This window comes from Hibiscus syriacus, unplaced genomic scaffold, assembly GCF_006381635.1.
Source record: "Hibiscus syriacus cultivar Baekdansim isolate YM2019G1 unplaced genomic scaffold, ASM638163v2 tig00004004_pilon, whole genome shotgun sequence".
NCBI classification, from domain to species: domain Eukaryota; kingdom Viridiplantae; phylum Streptophyta; class Magnoliopsida; order Malvales; family Malvaceae; genus Hibiscus; species Hibiscus syriacus.
Genome location: NW_024061991.1, coordinates 824619 through 849819, shown reverse-complemented (window position 1 = coordinate 849819; position 25201 = coordinate 824619). Strand labels below are relative to the sequence as shown.

The following is a 25201-nucleotide window of genomic DNA, read 5'->3' as shown; positions in this document are numbered from 1 at the left end:
ATTGTTTGATCAGATGCCAATCGTTTTCATCTTTTCAAGGATGGAACCTGTAGTTGTGGAGATCGTTGGTGATGCTTCTCTTCATCGTAATTTTTAGCAAGAGAATCTCACCCGATCCTCTTTATCAAGAGGAAATTGAAAAAGAACAGAGTTTCATTTTGCTAATGTGGTGGGCAATTACATGCTTACACGTTAACACATTAAAATTTAATAAATTATTTTCGACAGTTTGTCAGGGGCGGATGTATGCAGTCTTTACGGGATTCAATTGCATATCCATTATTTTAAAAAATACAACTAAATCTAGTTAATATATTAAGGAGAATAAAAAATAATAATGAAATTTGCATACCCATCTTTTTAGAAAATAGAATATTAAAATTTGAACTCCATTTTTTAATTTATAGATCCGTCACTCCATCTTGTCGAGCAAAGTTAAAATTGTGGTATGGAAATTTCTTACCAACTTTGTTCCTGCGTTCCATAACCTATCCATCAAAATAATCTTGTCTCTCCTCTATGCATGTGATGCTCGGTAAAGGTAGAAACTATCATGTCGGTCATGATTATGCATTTGTGTGTTGTGTTTAGAGTGGTTTGGGCTTTCATTGACCCAAGCACATTGCCCGATTGGTTTTGTTTGATAGTACATAAAGAGTAAACTATATAATTAATCAGTCAAACTATGTTTTAGTTTAACTCAATCATTAAAATTTTAACGGTGATGCTGACATGGTATTATAAGATAATATCACATCATCATTGAAAAATTAAAAAAAAAAATATATCACATCAACGATTCTATTAATTTTTGACGATGGGTGTCGAAAATAAAACTAAAACATAACATTATTGATAATTTTGAAAAAATAGTTTTTTTTATTAATCTATGGTGCTTACAAATGATAGTATATGTTATAAAGACTCTGAACCATTTAACAATGAATGCTCAAATACCCTATAACTTATGGTGCTCGAACTTGAGACCTCTAGAGATAACAATCATTTCTTTAAGAACTGAGGTAACTTAGTTCATGCATGAAAAATAGTTAAATGATCAAAATGGAATCAAAGTGTTAATTGTGTGACTCAAATATTAGTTTACCCTAAGTAATAAAGGTAAACTACTCAAATGATCACCACTTAATTGTAAGGTTGTTGTCAATATGACCACCATACTTTTAATTTTTACAATATGATTGTATAACTATTTAAGTGATTTTAATATAGTCACATGTTGTTACAAAACAAACGACATATGTAATGTGATTGTTATTGACTAACAAAGAGTCAGAGGTCCACATCAATTACGTTGTTTGTTTTGTAACATCACCACTTAGATAATTATATGATCACATTATCAAAATTAAAAGTATGATTATCATATCGACAACAATTTCATAATTAAGTAATTATTTGAGTAGTGTACCCTAATAATAATAATAATAATAATAATAATAATAATAATAATAAACGAGAACAGGTTGCCTTAATCATGTGGGCCTTATGGAACTCGTGCAACAAGTTGGTCCATGAAAGGAAATCGGAAAGGCTGGAGGATGTCATCACCATTATTTTAGGCTATGGAACAAAAATGGGCTTGCTTTCGGCTTCACTGCAGCACCACTTGCGGCTTGCCCGATGACCAAACCGATTGGACTAGGTTGATGGCACCGATGATGAAAATAAAATGTGGACGCCCTAGTGTTGGGCCATTCTTATGTTTTATAATCTTTAGTTACCATGTATTGCATGAGACAATCATAGAAATCACTGATGACTGTATTTAGAAAACTCGGCTAATAACTTATAAAATGGTCTCAATAATTGAATGAAGTGTTATTTTTTCTAAAGTCTTGGGTTCGCGCTTTAAATTATTAAAAAAGATTTTGAACAGATATTATTTTATAATCATCTTATACTATTAAATGGAAAAAAAAATGATGCAAACCCCACAAAATCCTTGATTTAACAATTCAGAGGCATGAGTTGAATATGGATGCAAATTGGTCTGCACCACTATCCATCTCTTTCTCATTCAAAGAAAACAGAGCGATGCAGAGTCGTCACATGGGGGGCTAGCACCACGTTCGAGCACTTTCTTGGCTCCTTCCCTACCAAGGATATGTTCTGTTTGGACCCCCCCCCCCTTTTATTGTATAATAATAGATCCCAACTTGTAATTATGACTTTAAATTATAAACATACCCGACATGTTCGACTGATCCTTTGATCATTCACCAAATCAATATAAGAAACTGTTTAATTCTAATTTTAGTCTCTCTACTATGCTTAAATTTTAGATTAGTCCATCTGCTTCATTTTTACATAACGTTAATTTTTAGCTCATCCTAATTGATGAGACCGTCAGTTGTTGCAATTAAAGTGACAATGCGATTTTTGTTTTAAATTATCTCAAATATTGCCTTGATATGCAAAACTATTATTGATTAAATATGTTTTATTAAATTTTATTTCCACATTATTACTTTAACAACTAATGGTGTTATTAAGCTGGTCATGTTAATAACATTACAAAATAGATTATCAAATTATATCAAATTGAAATAGAGAAAATTTTCCGAATTTCAACATTGTAGGAGTAAAATCATAATTTGACCTGAAAAAACTCATCATGGATGAAAGAGAGGGGTAAATTAAATTATGAGAAAATTGATGTACTTAGATAGATCTATTGGCTACCTAACCTTTCATTATTAGTTTCAATCAGAGAATCCTTTTCATTGTGTCTTGGTATATGTATTGCAGGTAAACCCTCATAGTTTTGGGTGATTAAACTAATGAATTTTTGCATTTTTTATGCTAATAATAAGTTATTTTATCTTATTAGGTTAAATATGCAGGACCATCCATGATTTAGACAGTAAACCACACCAAGTCATTGCATGGTATTCTTGACATCATGAATTATTAATCTATTGCTTATGGCAACCAAACATCATAAATTTTGAAATAGAAATTTGGAAACAGCAACCATCAGTTGTAGGATCTGTTTGGTATTTGATGAGACACATCACTTTATTCTATATTACATGATCCAATTACTACTCAATGTCTGGATCTGTCATGTTATTCATATTCTTTTTAATGTATATTCATATTTAAAACATTATTTATATATAAGATTTAATAGGTTAATAATTTGCTTGATCTAATTATGATTTACTCCCTCTTCTATGCTAAAATTTAAGGAATTAATCCCTCCATTTTAATTTAATATAATTTTAGTCCATCCACTTTTATTATATTATCAGTATATCCAAATTAATAACATCATTAGTATATCCAAATTAATCCAGTGGCTACCGGCTCCACACAGCACACTGGTCTTTTTTTGGCATTGGAGTTAGCCCACCAAATCAACAACCTTTCTTTCTGGTAACCCCAACACCAAAACTGCCAAGTTTAATATAATAATAACAACAATAAGACTTCGCTGTGAAAAAACACAAATCGTTTTCCATCAGGAAGAGAGAGAGAGAAAGAAGGAAAAAGCTGTGAAGAATCTGAATGAAACTCAGATATTAAAATTTGTTGCAAAGTTCTCTGCTTTATGCACTGCATCAATTTCCCTCTCTTCCTTCCCTCTAGTGCTTGAAGAATGAAAGAAAGGAGGTAAACGATTTAAAGCTTTTTTCCTTTCATTTTTGTTTGTTGATTCTTGAGTTAGAATAGGTATTTGAATAGAAGATAGCGAGTGAAGGAAAACTACCATATGGTATAATAGTGAATAGAAACATGCGTGGTCTTAAGCTAATAGAAAGGTTCAAAAGCACTCAAGTTCATGCCTTGAATCCACCGGATACCACTGTTGTTAACACTACTGCCTCTTCTTCTACATCCAGCAATCCAAGTAATCATAGAGTCAAATTTATAGGGTCAAAACTCAAATCCATTAAGGCCTGCTCTGTCCGAAGAGCTAAAACACCGCTTTCTTTTGGACTCCAACCACCTATAGAACCTCACTTGAAATCCATTCAGTTGGTAGAAACCTTAGCCGATCTTTACCGCCGGTTCAAAGCTTGTTCGGAATCCGGGAAGTTGTTGATTTGCATTGAGCAGTACTCCGTTTTGAGTAGCCTTGGTGATCCTAAGTTACTGAGAAGGTGCCTCCGCGGTGCGAGGCAACATGCCTTTGATGTGCACTCGAAGTTAGTTTTATCAGCTTGGTTAAGGTATGAGAGAAGAGAAGATGATCTTGACGTGTATCACCAATGGATTGTAGTAGGTTCATTCTTGAATGTCCTAAGGCTGCCCTGGTATCCGGATACGATCCAAATTCAATATATGACCATTGCAATTGTTATCAAGGGTGTACCAAGTCCACAGATGCACAAATCTATAAGAGGAACGAGCTTTTGACGTTGAAAGAAGATGATGATATCTGTTTTTGTGTTGACAATGAGGAAATTAATTGTGTTCGATTTAAAATTGCTGCACTTTCAAGCCCATTTAAGGCAATGCTATACGGGAGTTTCATGGAGTCGAGAAGTTATAAAATTGATTTTTCACAAAATGATATCTCTGTAGAGGGAATGAGAGCTGTGGATTTGTACAGTAGGACTAGGAGGGTGGACTCGTTTTCTCCTGAGATTGTTCTGGAGCTCTTATCTTTGCAAATAGGTTTTGCTGTGAGGAAATGAAGTCCGCTTGCGATATCATTTGGCTTCTTTTGTCAGTTCCATGGAGGATGCTTTGGATCTTATCGATTTCGGGTTAGAGGAAAGGGCAAATGTTCTAATAGCTTCATGTTTGCAAGTGTTGCTAAGAAAGCTCCCAAGTTCTCTTTACAACCCCAAAGTGATGAAAATATTTGTAGCTTTGAGGCTAGGGAGAGATTGGCCTCAGCAGGGCATGCTTCTTTCCTCTTGTATTATTTCCTAAGCCAGGTGGCTATGGAAGAGAATATGGTGTCGAATGCAACATTGATGCTGTTAGAAAGGTTGAGAGAATGTGCCGTGGAAAAGTGGCAGCAGGCTCTAGCTTTGCATCAACTGGGTTGTCTGTTGCTTGAGAGGAAGGAATACGGAACTGCTCAATGTTGTTTTGAAGCATCTAGTGAGTCTGGTCATGTTTATTCATTGGCCGGTATGGCAAGATGCAGGTACAAGCAGGGGCAACAATATTCAGCGTATCGGTTGATGAACTCACTTATCTCGGCGTATAAAGCTGTTGGGTGGATGTATCAAGAACGGTCTTTATACAATGTTGGGAAGGAAAAGATTGCAGATTTGGACACCGCAACTGAATTGGATCCCACCTGCCATTCCCAAGCTTGCCAGATTGCCTAGAATTGCGAGCTTGGTTCTTCATAGCAATTGAGGATTATGGAAGTGCATTGAGAGATATCAGAGCACTGTTAACTTTGGAGCCAAATTACAAAATGTTCCATGAGCAAGTAAGAGGGGATATGTTGATTGAGCTCCTGAACCATAAGGTCCAGCAAGGAAGTCAGGTTGACTGCTGGATGCACCTCTATGATCGATGGTCTTCTGTAGATGACATTGGCTCTCTAGCAGTCATTCACCAGATGCTGGTTAATGATCCCGGAAAAAGCCTCCTTCGATTTCGGCAATATCTTCTACTTTGAGGTAAGTTTTTTGTTATCAAGTTTTTGTTTAGTGAAATTATTATTGAAGTGCAATACTTTCTCTCTGTGGATTTTCACTAAGGTTTTTGCATTTCTAGAATCATTCTGTCTTTAGAATGTCAATTGTGTGTTTTCTGAAATCCATTGTACGCCAGTGCTGTCTTATAATGGGAATGTGCCTCTTTAAGCTAAGAGAACAGATATATGATTGCAGGCTAAATTGTCAGAAGGCTGCTATGTGATGTTTGCGATTGGCTCGTAATCTTTCTAGTTCTGAGCATGAAAAATTAGTTTATGAAGGATGGATTCTATACGACATTGGCCTTCGTGAAGAAGCTCTTGCAAGAGCCGAGAAGTCCATTTTGATTCAGAGGTCATTTGAAGCCTTTTTCCTGAAAGCATTCACATTAGCAGACTCCATCTTGGATCCCAAGTCTTCTTCTTATGTCATTCAGCTTCTGGATGAGGCCCTTCGGTGCCCTTCAGACGGTCTTCGGAAAGGACAAGTGAGTAAATCTTTGCTTGGACTCAGTCATCTGGCAATCATCTTCATACTATTTGATTGTATTTGGTGATATTTTTCAGGCACTCAATAATTTAGGCACAATACTTGTGGATTGTGTGGTAAACTAGCTCAAGCTGCAACCTGCAACCTGCTATATGAATGCCCTTGAAATCAAGCACACAAGAGCTCATCAAGGCTTAGCACGCATATATTTTTTAAGAAATCAGCGGAAAGCTGCATACGACGAGATGTCCAAACTAATAGAGAAGGCACACAATAATGCCTCGGCATATGAAAACGATCTGAATATTCTGATCGTGAGATGGCAAAAAAAGATCTCAACATGGCCACGAAATTGGATCCACTAAGACTTATCCATCAGATACAGGGCAGCTGGTAATTTTCAATTTCTTTTTCATCAGTTTTTAAACTTGATTCAGGTTTCAGACCCAGATTTTTCCTTATGGTTCTTCAGCCACACAACTCCTTGCATACAAACAAAACTAGTTAAGAATCTGAGAAATAAATTGCTTGCACTCTTTAGATTAATTAGGTGTCTGTAACCAAACATTATAAACAAAGGGCATAAAACTCATCTAATTCTTTTAGTTGCTTCAATATATATATATATAAATGATAAATTTTAAAGTACTGACATGCTGCAATATATGATTATTAGTGTTAATGGATGACCAAGAGAAACTGAAGCACTTGAGGAGCTTACAAAAACCATAGCTTTCAAGCCTGACCTGCAAATACTTCATCTTCGTGCTGCGTTTTACGAGTCAATGGGTGATATGAATTCAGCTCTCTGTGATTGTGAAGCAGCACTCTGCTTGGAACCATACCATACAGACACGCTTGATCTGTATAATAGAGCGCGAGACCGAGCCATCAATCCACAGGAAATGTAAGAGGCATTATTGTTGTTACATTTATGATGAACTAATTGATTTGGCCGTCGGTTACAAGGAAAAGAATCATGGAGTCTTTCACACGTAGCTGCTTAATGACCTCATCATGTAAAGAAAAAGACCCAAGCGAGATGCTTAGAAGTATGAGCAGCCTTACAGAATCAGGTTTACCTTGCCACACAATAAACGATTTAGCCATTTAGGTTAAAAAGGCTCACGCTATTGTGATTTTATTCATTGCCTGCAAAAAGAGATGCTATGGAGTTCATATATATATATATATATATATATATATATCATTCAAGAAGAACTTGTCATCTCTTGATTGAAGTCTAGATTGTTAATTTTTATAACTCAAATTTTATTGAATTCGGATTCATCAAATTGGTTTGGAGTTTATATAAAAATTTCGAGATTTCCATTATTGGTAAGCATACTGCTCTGATTTCTTAACTTTGACCGAAGCCATGACCCTAACTAATGCAGAAAATCTGTGGTAACCTTGCAGGCCTTAAATGGGCATTCCAAGATTGATTCGAAATAACCAATAATGGAATTCAGCTCCACTCTTCAAAGGATATGTCCTAATGGAAGCTCCTCGTTTATTATGTTTCAAATTATGAAGGGTTTTTAGAAGTGTTGCTCTTCAGATCAGATTTTGCAGAGACTCATTATAAAGACGTTTCTAACCCAATTTACTCCATTCGCAAATGCAATGTTCGAGACCTTACTCTTATGCAGTTTTTGAAGGCTGATCATATAACATTTGAAGTCTCTCTCAAGGTTTTCTCCATGTCTCCTAGATGTTGAGTATTGAGTTTGGTCTAAACTACCTCCACCAAGATGTTAAAATCACAACCATCTCAGTGGTTGAACCTGGTGTAAATTCAAAGTATCATCTTTACAGGCATAGGGTTACTGATATTTGAAGTTATCAGGGAGAAAAGGCAGTGTTACTGCCATTGCTGGAAATAGTTGTCTTGGAATTCAAGTTGCAGTCAGGAACAACCATGTAAGTAGTAAAATGAAAGTCCTGTCACAAACAAGATTCCAAGATAAAAGGCCAACTTAAGTTAGAAATTTCCATATGGAGCAATACAGTTGATTTTGCCAGACTTTTTTTAACAAAAAAATATATTTTCATCAAATAAAAAGACAAGTTACAACGAAGACAACATAATCTCAATATGGAAATCAACATGAAACCTTAGAAGACGTGAAAAATATAAAAATAATCCCTTAAATACATGTTTCATCTTTCAAATAAAACTAGTAACTATCAATAATCTCCCCCTCTATTCGAACCTAGACGCAATATTAATGTAAGCGTGGAGGTTGAGAGAACCAATCTGATATATTACTCCGAGAACAATTCTGAATGCATAGACATACTATTGCAAAAGGATCTAACTACATGAAAGTGTTGACTTTCCTGATCATGAGATGTGCCAAGATAAATGCAGCACGAAACACCAAACTATCGTAACTATCGACAAAACCGTGCTTTGATTCTTGTTCATTTCAGACCTAACTTCAGGCAACTTAGAAACTAATCCAAACTTGAACTGGTCATTATATTTTATTCTCAGACTGGAGAATTTAGTTATAGTCTTGGAGGATATGTAATGGAACTCTAGCTTTGATTTTGTTCTTCAATCTTCGTTTAATGCATATTTGTTTGCCTGAGGATCAACGGCTCACATATAACCGGAAAACCCAAAATCAAAATGAGTCTAAAAGACTGATTCAAGCCAAAAACTAACCCGACCAAGATTGATCCGATCAAAAAGTAATCATCAAACGTTCAATGGACAAGTTTAAACAAGATAAACCTCAAAGCAAAGACAAACCAAGGTGGAAAACTGTCCGCACCAGCTTTCTTCTCTTCATTGTGAAGCCTACTAATCATGGAAAGAATCTGAGTAACATGCAGGAACCCATATTTTTTTGGCTGGAATGTTGAATTTAAGACTTCCTGTTTTCCGGATAAATCGCAAGATATTTTATTCTCCAACGTCACAAAGAATGTAATAACAAGAATTTAACAGCCAACATTCCAAGTCGAAATCAGTGGTAAAGAATACTAAAGCTGATGAATTTACACATTTAGTAAACAAAACCATCTCCTTCATACTTAGCAATTATGATATAACAAAGTACGAGTTCGTAAAAGATAAAATTTTCTACCATTAATAGTAAAAGCAATTACAGTTTACACAAACGTAAGCCAGCTAAATCCTACTGTTCTCCTTTCTTCAAAGTTCACTAGTTCTTCAGGCTACAAAATAGGGGAAAAGAAGTAAAGAAAAATGAGAAAAAGAAGAAGAAAAGGGTTAGCTCTGACTTCTTAGCTTCTTATGCAATGTTAAAGCAACAGACCCATAGTTCGGTCCTTCACTTTCGTTTGAGAACCATAGCTTGGTCCTTCACTTTCGTTTGAGACCCACTCTCCCCAAAAAAGGATCAAAAACCAAAAACTACAATTAGTTTATAGTGGGGGAAAAAAGAACAGTGTTATTTTTAGAATGGTGCATAAGAGCAAGAAAGGCACCGGATAAGGCCATTTTCGTTACAGACCGTACAAGTCCTGAACCCAGATTTTTCAGTGTACAGTTTACGGCTACCTTTACATTCGTCGCACAATACGAATCTGTAACCGCCGCAAACGCTGCAGGTGCCGGATGAGGCCGCCAACAGTCCTTCCATTAACTTCTTAAGCTCGCCCGTCTCGTGTAGCTGTTTGATCTCCTCAGCCCCTCCCAAGTATCTCCCTCCGATGAAACCGGGGCAAGGTCAATTGGCTTTTACCAAGGATCCCTTTCAACTCGTTAGGAAACGGGAATCCATCGACAAATCTCTCTCGTCGATCGAAACTCGAAAAAATCTCGGAGGATCGATCGACCGGACGGTCTTGTCAAGTCCTCGAAAATCGTCGACCGAAATTGGGCTCGGGTCGGGCGGGGGACCAGGAGCGGAGGAGAGAGTTGACGATTCGGACACGGTGGAAAACCACGGGCGGTTCTTTTGGCTGATGAGAGAGCAGAAGGAGAAGAATCCTCCGCGCAAAGGTGTTGGATATCTTTGAAAGAAGAGCAGGAGAAAGGAGCCGTCGTGTTATGAATCCGTACCGGTGGTTTTTCGTTTCTCCACGGCCGCCACATTTGTTAGCGAATGAAATAAAGTTCAATTTTTTTCACCTTAACAAGACTCGGTAGAAATTGAAAATACCATGAAGCAAAGAAAGTAGAGTTTTTTTTTCCTGCTGATTGCTTTGGGGTTTGGGAAGAAGGGCAATGATTGAAAGAGGAAGTGCAGATTTCTGTTTTGTAATCAGTGTTTCTAGGTTTGGCTCGTGCTCTGGGTGAGCGGTTGGTCTATTGGGGGAGGTAGTTGAGAGGGTGGGTTTAGTTTATTAGCTTTAAATGGGGGTTTAAAATGAGGCCAATGAATTACAGTTTGGGTTAGGGCAATATACAACTGAGTTTCATATTTATTGAGTTTGATTCTAATTTTATTTTAAAATTTATTTTTCATTTAAATTGGTATTTGAATTTATTTTTTAATTTGAATCAATTAAAATATTTTTATCAAAAATTTTATTTGAATAAAAAATTGAATTCATGTATTAATTTAAATCGAATTTAAATATTCAATTACATTAAAATATTTAAATATTTAATTGAATTTTAAAATTAAAAAAAATATTCAAATTTTAAATATCAAACTAAATTTATATGCCAAAATATATTTACCTTTAGATTATAATTTGTTTAATAGCATTTGTAATTATATTTAATATCTTATTTAAATATTTTCTTAATCTATTGATATTGTTCGCACTTCGTACTTAAATCTTTAAAAAATATATTTTCTTTTATTATTGAAATCCAAAATAAATTCCACTATTAATTAAATATTTTAACTTCACGCATAAATTTAAAAAATTATCACATGTGTTTACTTTTTTTGGTACTTGAATTTTTTATTTTTCTATCATACCTTAAAAAAACATACGTGTCATCTTTTAACTCCATCATACTAGTGAAATCTAAATATTATATACTAAAAAATATCAAAACAACTCACCAGAATTTTGTTTAGTGATATGAATATTTTATTTTTTAAACAATGTAGAGATTTAAAATTGATATTCGTGATTATAGCAAATTGAATTCAAAATATTTTCTATAATATATCTTTTGATAAAATTCAATATAAATTAATCAATTAATATAACAATCACGACTGATCAATTAAAAAAAAGACAAAACGAACTGAAACGCATGATTAAGTGTGTGGTGGAAGTAGAAAATGAGTTTTGGACAGTCTTTGGTGCACCAACATTTATGTCATTTTGTACATAATTCGATTCTGATGCCTTGAAAACTCACTTCAGCTCTACACTAAAAGCTCATTCTTTTTCCAGGAGATCGAAATTATATATTTTCAGGATTCTTGGCACAACATCTTCATCCATGCTAACAGGAGTTCTTCTTAACAAATCCGCCCTCTCTGCAAATTCAGAATTTCAAGATGCAAAGGAGACGTTGAAAAATCCCGACATGTGGTGTTTGGGGACCACAACTCCGTCTAATCCAAGGGACTTGAATCGATATTTTCTGTGAAGTTAAAAAGGATTTTTTTTTTTTTAAAGAAAAAACCCAACCAAAGTGAGTGGACTCTGAAAAGTTTCACATGGCTGGTTCCTGCTGAAACCGGATTCTCAGTTGCGTATATATAAGGTTTACAATTTCACGTTCAAGTTGTAAATACGTATCTGGAACTGTAATATTAATCTCAAACACTAACACTTGTTGAATATGAAAATCACTGCTACTTCACATGACAAGCACACGCTTAAGTATTTATTTGGCGTCGGTGGTCACACCAATAAACATTACTGTAAAACTGTCTTCAAACATTTATGATGAAGGGAAAAAGAGAGAAAAAAAAAACTAACCTTTATTTCCACACCTTTTTTAATACAGTAAGGTGCATTTTTCGATTACGTTAACCCCCAAGCATCGGGATTTAAACTTTGTTAAACTCATCTCTTCCTAGAGGTGTTGTTCCAAACTTTCTTAGAGTTCAAAAAGTAAAAAATATTTTTCATAAACATTAAAATTAAAATTTATTAGAGTAAATTACAAGTTTAATACTTCAATTATTTTTTTTGTTCTATTTTAGTCTTTTAGTACTTTAGTTACACGCCGGCTCAATTAATTGTTTAAGGGTGGGTTATCAAAATAAAATCAAAAGTAATCGTTAGGTATATTAAAAATAATAATTGAGTGACCAAAAAAAATAAAAATGATAATTTGAATACTAATATTTAATTTATCCAATTTATTATTATTATATTAAATATATTAAATTTATGTTTTTCCTCTAAAATCATCTGATTTTCTTTAGGCTACGACCTTTTGTGTACTATATCTTTGTACTATATCTTTCGTGCTTTTTTTTAAACTAAAATATCATTAAAATTTACTTTTTAAATAACACTCATTACAAATTAATTTTTAGATTGATAATTTTAAATAAAAACGTGTCATAACAAATTCAAAATATACTTTGACATGAAGTTTTTGTTTTGTGATAGGAAGTCGAGTAAAAATCTTTAAGATTGAGCTAAAATTAATAAAGAAAAAAAAAATGTTGAAACAAATATTTATATAAAAAAATCATCCAAAAGTACGTGTGTAGTCGTGTCAAAGAACCATATTTGAATAAGCACGAGCATGACGTTGATTGTCGACAGTGATATGTGTGTGCAAGTTTTGTTGTAAATCATAAAAGAACGTTTTTTCGAAATATACCGGTGATTAGTATATTTATCGATTTAATATCAGTCAGTTATATTTTTTGATTATATCCGTAGCAGTAAAGTGCATCTCTGACCAAGTTATACGTGATTTGGCGTCACGTGAGTATAGTGTGCCCTCTGCACGCGCTATTTGCTAACTGGGTTACACGTAGGGTATAGCGCGCCCCCTAAAACCGCGATATATCTATATATCTAGAAAATTATATTTAGCGCAGACCCTGATCCGTATATACCATTATTATATACCGCGGTGCGGGTACCGTACCTTATATGGCTATATATACCCTTCTCCCCCGGTTATGTTCCTCATCTCTTCCCAACTTATAAATTAATACAATAATTCAGTCAACGAATCAATAATTTTAACAATCTTCTCATATTTAGTTTAGAAGTTCGTGCGATTTTCGTATAAAGTAATTTTGTTATACATTTTTTTATACTTATTATTAATCTGTGTCATTTGAAAAAATATTATACTAATTATTTTCAATTATATTATTAAATATTTACGTGATGTGTAAAAATTATTGTGTATATTTTCGTTCATATATAATTTATTTAATTAGGTTTGTTTCAGTTATTTTTTTTTGCAGATATAATATTACGCACTTTTAAACTCAAAGAATGACGTGACTTTCAGCTATTGTTTATTATGATGGTGAAATTCGAGAAGATGAAACCGGCGTTGTTTTCGTATCAAATGAGCGTGTTAAAATATCATTCAGAGAAACATAATCTTGAGGAGCTGATAACGAATATTTCGATGAAGATTCATGTTAGAAGTAGTAGAAGAATGTCGTCGTGCAGTACAAATTTCCAACATCATTGTTGCCATTAACTTATACAACGTTCGAACTTTCGAACAATGATGATGTTGTGAAATGATGGTTGAAGCTCAAATAATTATTCAGACGCCGCTATTGAGATGTATGCACATTTGTTCAAGTTCGTGCTGTTGGGCAATCATTAAGCTCCCACTATAGGCTGGCTGAACAAGTTGATCAAGTTGACAGCCCGACTACAGTAATGTGTAATGATTTTAATGCCATAATGGGGAGACCTTCATCCGCAACTCCTTACGATATGTACTGAGGTGGGTCTACGAACAATCCGTATGGCAACACTGTGTCCAGTTCAAGGGGAAGGCATTCATCTGCAAATTTCTTTGACCATATGGAGATGCCATCGACGCAACTATCTGTGCAGTTTCCATTTGACACGATGGCTTCAAGCTCCAGGGGGAGGCATTTGACTGCGAGCTTTTTCGATCTCAATGGTGATATGCCTTCCAGTTTAAGGGGAAGGCATGCAAGTAGTATGTTCTTCGACCTAAATGTGGAGAGCATAGAGGAACCATCTTCTCCACCAGAAGAATCGCTTCGTGAGCCTGGTGCAGATGGCTGAGAGACTGGACTATTCATTCACCCAGAATCACCGTAATTCAACTCCGATGATGATGAAGTTCCAGGAAATGTGGCACAAACTAACCCTCCTGCACACATGTATGAAGTGATTATGGTGCAATGTACGGGCCAGAATTTGTGGATATGCCTCATCTCGGTGACTATGGATATTACTCATTAATAATAATGGTGAGTTATCTTTAGGCATGGGTTTTCAAGCAAAGAAGAAGCGGTGATGGCTATAAAAAGTACAATATCCGTAATTCTGTTCAGTCCAGAGTAAACCGATCAACGACCAAAAATATGTATGCTATGTGCCGACGCGAAAACGGATGCAAATGGATGGTTCGTTTCGAAAATGAAGAGGAAAAACAACATATGGAAACTAACAGTATACAACGGTCCTCACACATGTTGTGCTGGAGGGGTCAACCAAGATCATCCCAACTTGGACTCTGAAGTGATATGCCAAGCCATCATGCCCATGGTAAAGGCAAGCTCTCATATAGCTGTTGCAGTGTTGATTTCAGCTATACAATCGCAGTATGGGTACACTGTCTCCTATAAAAAAGCTTGGTTGGCAAAACAAAATGCCATTGTAAAACTTCATGGCGAATGGGATGCATCTTACAACGAACTTTTCGGCTGGTTTAGGCTGGTGCGGAGGTTGAATCCTGTGACAATTATGGACTTCAAAACCTCTTATGTATACCATAATGATCGAGTTCTCCGCGATCGATGCCAATTCTATCAGGTTTTTTGGACTTACCCACAGTATGTTAATGCTGTCAAATACTGTAAGCCTGTGGTCCAGATTGATGAGACTTTCTTGTATGGAAAATACAAGCAAGTTTATTATTGGCAGTTGTCCAAGATGGAAATCGCAACGTTTCCAGTTGCTTTTGCTCTTGTCATAGGAGAAGATACAGATTCTTGGGTTTTCCTCCGAAATTTACGTGTACATGTTATCACGATGGAAAAAATATGTGTCATTTATGATCGCGGAGCTGGGATCAAAGCAGCAATGGAGTCTTTGGGTCCAATGTGGCAACCACCCTTTGTCCAACATAGGTATTATCTCCGACACATTGCTGCGAACTACCATGAAAGATACAAGAAGAATAATGAGCGTCAATTACTTGTGCGCATGGGTAAGTGAAACTGATGTAGTTTGTTTTCTTTCGATCCTTTTGATCAGGTTAGTAAGTTATACATTTTTTATCAGGTTACGAACTTCTTCCTTGAACGTTTGAATCAATGCTTCAAGATTTGCGGGCGAAGAATGAGGAATGATACGATTATATTAGCCTCATCGATAAATAAATGTGGACGAACATATGATGGTGGATATCGATATGGACACATGACGACCAACTTGGCTGAGGCAATTAATTCAACCTTAAAGGGTACACATCACTTACCTGTAGCGGCTTTGGTAAAAATATATTTTCGTTTGGGGGCACTTTTTGCGAAGCTCGGGGGACAAGCTCAAACCTGGATACAAGGCGATTATGTCTATCACCCTAGATTAGTTGCAGATCTACATAAAAAAATTGTTGCATCAAATGGAATGTCTGTAACAAGCTTCTCTAGAAGGCATGAAATGTTTCGTGTCACAGAGTTACCGCGACCTCTTCAAGGGATTGAAGTTGTGTCGTTAAGAGTAAATCTAAGGGACAGAACGTGCGACTGCGGGTTTTTTCAAGCTCTGAAGTATCCATGCTCTCATGTGATAGCAACTTGCTCGCATACACGTCAAGACTATAACCATTTTGTGGATCCCGTATACCTACTATCTGAAGTTTTTAAGGTATACGAATTTGAGTTTCCCCCATAGGTAATGACAAAGACCCTGATGAGGTTCAAGATTGGCTTCCGATTGTACCAAATCTGAGTTTAATAAGGGAGTGTGGTCGTCCAAAATCCAATCGAATTCATTGCGATGTGGATATTCAAGAAAGATCTAGACAAGACAGAAGATGTGGGCATTGTAGAAACTCAGGACACTAGAAAAACATGTCCTCTGTTGTCATCAAGTAACAATTGATGAGGAAATGATGTATTTGTTTATCAAATAATAATTCTTGTACTTTAATTTGAATTTACTTCAATTTAATATCATTCGATAATCGATGATGAAGATTAAAAAACGAACACAATCATTAAATTTTATTAAACTAATAACAATTTGGTATTTGAATATAATTTTAAATACAACAAACTTACAATAAGTATTAAATGGTAAATGATAATCAAATTACAATAACTGATATTAAAATGTAATAAACAAAATGAACTGAAATACATTAAAAAAAAGTCCAACAAATTTAACAAAATAAAGTTAGTATTAAATGAGAAATAATAAAAAATTACAATTTAACAAAATAAAGTAAATACAAATATAATAAAAAACAAAATCTATTGATGCCTACGACGCAAATGTGTTCCGCAAGGAGGTGGCTGTCGGTCTCGAGGAGGATTTCTTCGTATCACTGGTTCTGACTCCTCGCTGTCATCATCACCATCATCGTCGTCATCCTGATTCGTATCCTGTTCTGACTCCTCGCTGTCATCATCATCACCATCATCGTCGTCGTCATCCTGAGCAGGTACATTAGGTTGATAAGGAGCTGATGACGATGAAACACGTCCATAGAATAAGGACCCTGGAGGTGTATGACTGACTATCCCACCGGCCTGCGAAATTGGGAAAACTCATAAAACCCAGACATCGCTGAGTGTGAAAACTGTATAGGAGGTGTCTGTGCTACGGCCTGGGTGATGGCTGAACCCGCCAAATATCTAGCATATGACCCCAAGTCGAATCTACAAACATAGACCCATAATAGCCTCCAGGAGGGGTCATCTGTGACGGTGGCGGCTGCGGAGTCATAAAACCAAGTGAAGGTGGCGGCAGCATCTGATAATGTAAAGGCGATGACGACATCATATATAGTTGTGGTGGCTGCTGTGAAGGTCCTGCTGATGCAGATGAGGATGAATCGAAAGCACATGCTCTCCGTCCACGAGTCGGGAGACGATAGTGCTGTGTCGGATCACGTCTCTGTCGACGTCGCGAAAAGGTCTACCCTCGTGTATCCTCGGAAAGCAGAAACAGTTTCCCGTTACTGTTGAACCACTCATAATAACCTTCAACAACATTCAAGAGGTCAAGTAAAATGGGCTCTCTACGGGGAAGGCGACGATGTCGATCCTCCCACAACACGACCCACTCATGATGCCTCACCAGCCAATCTGTATGTCTTGTCGCGTCTATCTAGCTATGCAACTCGTCCATATTGCGGTTGCATCCGGAATTGGTTGAAAACAACCAAACTGCCGAGCACGCGATCAGTGGAGTACCACTCGACGGTCGCATAACAGATCAGAGGGACCATCGCCATCCAAACATCTGATGGACCCCTCAAATCAGGTGGGATCACCGCCCTCACATCATCAGTAGAATATGTCACCCATTCAAACAAAATATAATCTAAGTATAAACTATAATCTAAAATCGATTTTTAAACATTAAAATTCATATCTGTGCCAGCTTCTGATCGATTAGCGCCCTAATTTGTTTCTAAATCATCAGGTAGCTCCTGATGATTTTCCTATCAGTATACCACCTATTCAAGGAAAATATTTATTATACGTTGTATAAAATATTAATATACAAAATCAGTTTATAATTACCTCATAAGTAGTGGAAATACGAATGAGTTCTTCACAACGGGACATAAAAGAGCAATCGTATCATGCCCAAGACCGCAGCAGTAGGAGACATCCGCCGATAGCATTACGCCTATAGTCATGGCTCCACATCTCCCTGTACAGCAAAGCCAAACTGCCAGGCCCCAACTAAATGATCCGGCGAGACGAAAGTCGCTAAGATGTCGTAACCACATGCAGTGAACTAGGTTGCGCGATTTGTCCGACATCAGCAACCCTCCTATCAACTGCAATATGCATGCCCGTGCATACATCTTAACCTCATTCTCAGAGGCGTCTGCTCACTCTCCCGAAAATTGGTATCTAACCATTTAATGGATCCTACATCCGATAAAACTTTCCAGGACACGTCCTAGATTTTCCCGGCACAAAGTAGTCCAAGAACCGGAAGCTATCCCTGATATCACATCTCCATCCACCAGAAGCCCCAGGTGCATAGAAACATCCTCAAGCGTGATCGTGCACTCTCGCAATGAAGATGGAAGTGTGGGTCTCTAGCCTCCATTGCTATACTAAGGCAGAAATAGGTCGGTTCTATCTTACAGTGACCCTGATATCTACCTATGTAACCAAAATCCAGCCTCTACTAATACGGCAAGACACGGCTAGTATCACTAACTTAAGATTCCTAAGAAAGGATCTAATCACATTCTCTCCTAAAAATAATTTAAAAATTAATTCTTATTTAATATGCATTAAATAAATCAACAAATTATTACTAATAATTTAATTAAATTAAAACGTTAAAATGTTACCGTATCAGCAAAGTGTCGATATATTTTCATCTAAGCGAAGTACACCGCCTTCCATTATCTGCAAAAAATTATATTAGTAAAATTCCTAAAAATAATTACAAAAATTAATTCTTATTAATAATCATGCATTAAATAATCAACAAATTATTACTAATATTTAAATTAAATTAAAACGTTAAAATGTTACCCGTATCAGCAAAGTGTCGAGATATATGTTTCATCTAAGCGAAGTACACCGCCTTCCATATATATCTGCAAAAAATTATATTAGTAAAATATTAAATAAAGTAAAATACTTAAATAATTAATATATATATTAAAATATTATAAAATATACCTAAACGAGAGAGAATTTGAGAGAATTTGGTGTGATGAAAGTGATTGAGGATGAGGTATTTATAGGGAATGGTGGGGTGTGAACGGCCGGGTAATTAAAGCTATAGCGCGCCCCTGCACCGCGCTATACCCACGTGTCAGATAAATAGGTATAGCGCGGTGCAGGGGGCGTGCTATACCCCACGTGAATCAGCATATAACGTGGCTCAAGGGGCGCGTTTTACTGCTACAGGTGTTAGATCAAGAAATATAATCTGACCGGTGTTAGATCGGTAAATATACCGATCACTGGTGATATTTCGAAAAACGTCCATTAAACGAGTATATGTTTAAAATTTAAAATACTTAAAAATAATACTTAAAAACGTGTGCTTTGAGAATCTCATAATCAATATTATCATAGATATACTAAAATATATCTTAGTGTTAAATACCACTTAAAATAATTTATAATCATCGTAAAAAATACAAAGAAACTCTTCAATCTTCTTCATTCAATACTATGAATCACTATTGAGCTAGTTTTAAGATTTTAAAAAATTATTTTCGTGTATTATATGTTGAATTGTTTTAAGATTTTCAAATACAAGTAGATACAATGTTTAACTTGTTGAATCATTCATAATCATATGATAAGAATTGATTTTAATGATTTAATTAATAAATAATTATATGAGTCATATAATATTAATGTAATGTAGTAGTACTAAGTATACAATTATTGAATTTTGTTCATTAATTCGTTTATATCACTAAATTTTTAATTTTTTCCAACATAGCATTGAATTTTTGTTTTACATTTAAGTATGTCATTTTGTCATTAAGTTATTAACAAAAAGATGACGTAGTTAACTGTTGCTGATGTGGCACACTATACCAAAATGATGTTATTTTAGTACGACCGTTCTGATGCTTAAAACGACGTTGTTTTAGACATTGAACTTTAGGAGTATGCAAAACTTACCTTAGTAGTTAAAGGATCGTTGTTGTTTCTACATGTTATAGATTCAAGCACCAACGACTGCAAAGTGATTGAACATTCATTGTCAAATAGTTGAAAATATTTAGAACATATACTACTTTGTAATCTTCATAACTTAATAAAAAAAAGGAAAACTTTAAGAGTATATCAATTTTGCCATTAGACTTTTAAATAATTTTAATATTTTGGCATTGCACTTTCTATTTGATGATGGTAACTAGTTATTGGATGTCATCGATCGTCTTTCATGGTAAAATTAATATCAAAATGTTCACATTTCACTCCTCATTATTCTTATACGATTAATTTTTTACGAAACTCACTCAAAATTGATAAATTAAACAAAAAAATATACCATTTTTTTAAATGTTTGTAAGCTTTCTTAAATTTATGAGATTTAAGGTGTTTGTTAAATTTTTTTAATAAAAAACATTATATTATTTCAAAAAAATAAATAATATACCTGAAAATTAATTTCATCGAACCATCATCGAAATATATCATAATATTAATTATTCATTCGTCGGTAAAAACTAAAATGAAGCAGTATAAAATACAAAAACTTCATCTTTGAACTATCCTTTGTAATCAGCGAAGCTGACGCAAACACAACAACCTTGTTTAGGGACGGTTGAGTTGGACTTTAAAGGCCCGTCAATTCAATAATTCGAGGAGCAAAAGAAGAAAGCAAATCTTGGGGAAGAATGAGCAAAGACGATGGCGAAAGCAGCATAGATATTAACATAACAGTGAAGTTCAGCGGAAGATCCATACCAATATCGATATCAAAGGATTCAACAATCAAGAACTAATCTCACCTCCAGCCTCTAACAAATGTTCTTCCTCGCGGCCAAAAGCTTATTTTCAGAGGTTTTATTTTTTTGTCTCTTCTTTTCTTTTCTTTTTTGCAATTTTATTTAAGTTTTTTTTTGGTTTATAAAGTTTGGGTTGTTTAAAGGGAAGCTTTTGGTGGACGCAATGACGTTGAAGGAATCAGAGGTCATGAATGGAGCCAAGCTTATGCTTATGACTTCCCAGGGTTTGCACCAAGGAGTACTTCTTTTCTCTTTTTTAAATCATATGTATCTCTTTTCATGTTCATGGTTTCAGTTAAAAAGAGGATGGGGGTTTTCAGAATTTGTCTGTTTTTAATTGGAATTGTTGAAAGAATCAAATTGAAGAATTTGTCTATTTTTAAGGGTTTCTTTCTTCTTTTTGGGGAATGGACAGGGCGGACCTATTCTAAAAGAAGCTCAAACTCGGCCTATTTCAAGGACGAAGGAACCGAGTATAAAAGATCCGATGCCAGAACTGAGATTATTATGGATAAGAGTCGTTTGGAACGATGGAAGACTACTGGAGTTATTGCATTAGCCGACTATAATTTGAAGGTATATGTGTGATGATTAGGGGCATTGCTTTCGTCAGTTGATTGTAGTTTTAAGTCTGGTTTTCCTATTTATTTACTTAATAGCTTGAAGAAATGAGGTTCCTATGTTAAATAATTTCCAAATTATTTTGTGTTGATTTGATTTTGTAAGACCATACCTGATGAAGTATGGGATTGTGGATCTTCGGCAAGAGTCCTGGATGTCAATAACAACAGCATCCAAAATGTACCAAACAAAATCAGCTGTTTGAATTCCATTCAGGTATACTGAACTTATAGTTTCCCATAGTGTTCCAGGAATTTCATTTGAGATACTAGGTTAATTTGTGTATATTACTTTCTGAGATTTAGTGTTTGAATCTCAACCCTTTGTAGAAACTGTTCCTCAATGCGAATGGTATTTCTGATGAAGCCATTCAGTGGGAAGGATTTACATCTTTAAAGTTTAACAGTTCTATCCGTCACTCAAAACCAGTGAGTTTTTTCTCCTCTTCCTATCAACCTTTTACTACTTGCTGTTTTCAAACTGTGATCCAATATGCTTTCCTATGATTTTACTTGCAATGCCAGGTAAAGCTTCTCTTTTGATGAATAATTGTGACTTCTAGAGGTCATGGATGAAAACGAAACATTGATAAAAGCTCACGGATCACCAGTGTGAAATAAACTCACTTTATCAATATAAATTCTCCTTTCCAACTCAGAAAGCTTAAGCCTCTGATCTAAACCTGTTATGGTGCTTGTGAGTTGTGACAAAAAAGTTTTTTATGGCTAGAGTTTACTTCTGTAAAAGAAATCTCCAATTTTCTTTTCATTGCTTGTGAAAGCTATGTTTTTAGGTGTAAGTTGCTGCTGGTGAAGTACTTGTCTTTGAGGTATTATGGAGTTTTGGTCATTTCTCTCTGTACTCGCCTACTAGGCATATTCATTGGTGATTTGTTGGGTTACATTGTTCTTACAAAGCTTACTGAGCTCATGGTCTTTGACTAGAGCTGTATTACTGGCACAAAATAATCAATACAGTGAATTCTATGAAGTAGGAAAATCTTTAGGTTGCTCGTTATATTACTAGTAATTTGACTGCATTTCCATTGTAAGTAACAGAAATGGTAATTTCAAATCCGATCTGCAGGTTGACTACTTTACCTCCTGCACTTGGCTTTCTGACTTCTCTAAGGCAGCTTAATGTTGCCAATAATAAGTTGACTAGCCTTCCAAATGAAATAGGCTTGCTGACTCAGCTTGAAGTCTTGAAGGCCGACAATAATCGGTAAGTAATGTTTTTATTAGGATGTATTAAAGGGCTGTAAAATAGGCTTCTTTTCAATACATGATAAAATCACATTCACTTGTGTTTGGTTGGTGTTGCTCGTTTTTGTTGTTATTCAGAATAACCACTATTCCTGCATGCATCGGTGAATGTGGTTCTCTTGTTGAGGTATAGGATTCTTGGCCCTTGTCTTTACATATAATCTAGCTATTGTACTCTTAACAAGTCAAATGCATAGTTTAACTAAACTGCTTAATATGTTTCAGGTTGATCTTTCAGAAAATCTTCTATCAGAGCTTCCCGATACCTTTGGCAATTTGCACAAATTGAAGGTCTCCAATAGGTTCTTTATTCTGTCAGTTTTACACACACACACACACACATATATAGGGAGAGAGAGGTAGGTTCCGTTGACACATTGTAATTTTTTTTTTCGTTTTACACCTTTTTAGGATCGTTTGATGATTTAAAATGAATGAGATTAACATTAAGAAATGAGTAGATGTTTATGAAAAAAAGAAGGGATTATCCTCAATTTAAAAGTTTTAATCTCAACCATTCAACTCAGTTAATCCAACGATCCTAAAAAGGTATAAAAGTTTTATGCTGTGTAATTGGATCCTAACTCATATATTGTTATAAATAGCTTAAGCCCATTGTAGCAATTCTAGAAAAGTAGAAATAAATCCCCTTCCATTGATTAATTAAGGTCATTCAAGTGACTCATGGGTAGCTGGTCCATAGAAATAGTTGGTTTTCATTTCTGGAGCTTTCCCTCCTTAAAATATGTGCTTACAAGTAATGTATTTATGCTTTTTACTATGGCTGCAGGCGTTGCATCTCAGTAATAACGGCCTAAAATCCCTGCCTTGTACCTTATTCAAACATTGCCTCCAGCTCTCAACACTGGATCTCCATAACACTGAAATCACAATGGATGTCCTGCGTCAGGTGTATACTTCAATCCCTCTATTATAGTTATTTAGTTGAAATGGACCTCATTTGTGGTTTAAGTCATCTGAGATGCCTAATTAAGACCATCCTTTGAATAGTTGAAGGGTGGGAAGATTTCGATGAACGCAGGCGATCGAAGCATCAGAAGCAGCTGGATTTTCGAGTTACCTCTGCTGCATTTGACGAAGGCGCTGATAAAAATTAATCCTTTCTAACCTTTTGTAGTTGACAGCAGGATAAAAAAAAACCCATTGATTCTGCTTGTGCTTGAATAGTTCAAAACATACTTTGCTTTCAAAAACAGTGCTTAAATGTCAGCAATGGAGAATGGTGAAGTAAATCTATTCAGCAAAAACGATTCATTCTCGACAATTGAAAGGGCAACAGGCAATCAACAGCCCGTTGGTCAAGTAACTTAAGTTACCTCTCCCTTATTTGGATAATATAAATTTTAAAGATGAGGGAAAGTAAAAGAAAAAAGTAGAAAATCCTTTGGGGTTTTTTTATGCTTATGAGCTATTTATAACCTTAAATAGAAAATATTAAACAAAAAAACTTAAATAGAGTGTTGTCTTCTTTAAAAGTATTCAATTTGAGTAATTGCATGATTACGTCTATAGGGTAAATATGTTATTAATTATTAAGAAATATTATGAACACTTGACTAAATATTAATTTGTAATTACATCGTACTATTGAAAAAATCTCAAATAGAAAGATAATGCTAAGCAAAAAAAAAAAATTATACACGCTTTTTCTTTGTTTTCTTCTATGTTTTAATACCCAATTTGAAGGAAATTCAAACAGAAGAAAACTTTAAAATATTATAACTTTCAAAATATTGGTTTTTCCTGTTATTTATTTTACTTTTTTTTTGTTACATTGAATTTGTCAAAGTTGTATGGTGAGTATCCATTATAGATTTTTAAGTTTAGTTTTCCACGGCTTTAAAAACTTCATTATGTCAATGAAATCTCTGCTTTATTGTCAAGAATTATTTCAAGTTTTTATTTATTTTTTCAACCATTTAACTACAAATACAAAATTCAAGTTTATCGAATTATTAGCACTCTAATTAAAATGAGTATTTTTTTAATTTCGGCAAAATAGCTAGTTTTCTATGTTTTTTTTACCCCCGATTACTATAGTTTTATAAAGTAATTTGTTTTTTTATATAATTTTTAATTTACTTCAAATCTATAACCATAATTATTTTAGTTTTATTCATGGAAGGTTAATAATTGAAAAGCTATTGGTTAAATTATTTGGATAGTCATGCGACTATTAACATGCTTCAATTTTTCTATCACCAAAAGAGTTTCTTTTAATTTAATAACCAAAGTTAAAATTTTAATCAAGTATGCTAAATGAAAAATATATATCTTAATTGGGTTAAGGAGCTAAAACAGAGGGTTTTGTGTTCTTCATTTAACATATAACATACATATACTACGGTTATAAAAAGATAACATAATATATATAAATTGGGTGTGAATTTCAAGGAAAATGGTCAATGAATAAT

At 34.8% G+C, this 25201-nt stretch overlaps 2 pseudogenes; both read left to right on the top strand.

The window, feature by feature from the left end:
• The first annotated feature begins 3713 nt into the window (after nucleotides 1-3713).
• Nucleotides 3714-7302, top strand: LOC120186213 (annotated as a pseudogene).
• Nucleotides 7303-20643: 13341 nt separating this feature from the next.
• Nucleotides 20644-23914, top strand: LOC120186203 (annotated as a pseudogene).
• The last annotated feature ends 1287 nt before the right edge of the window (nucleotides 23915-25201 follow it).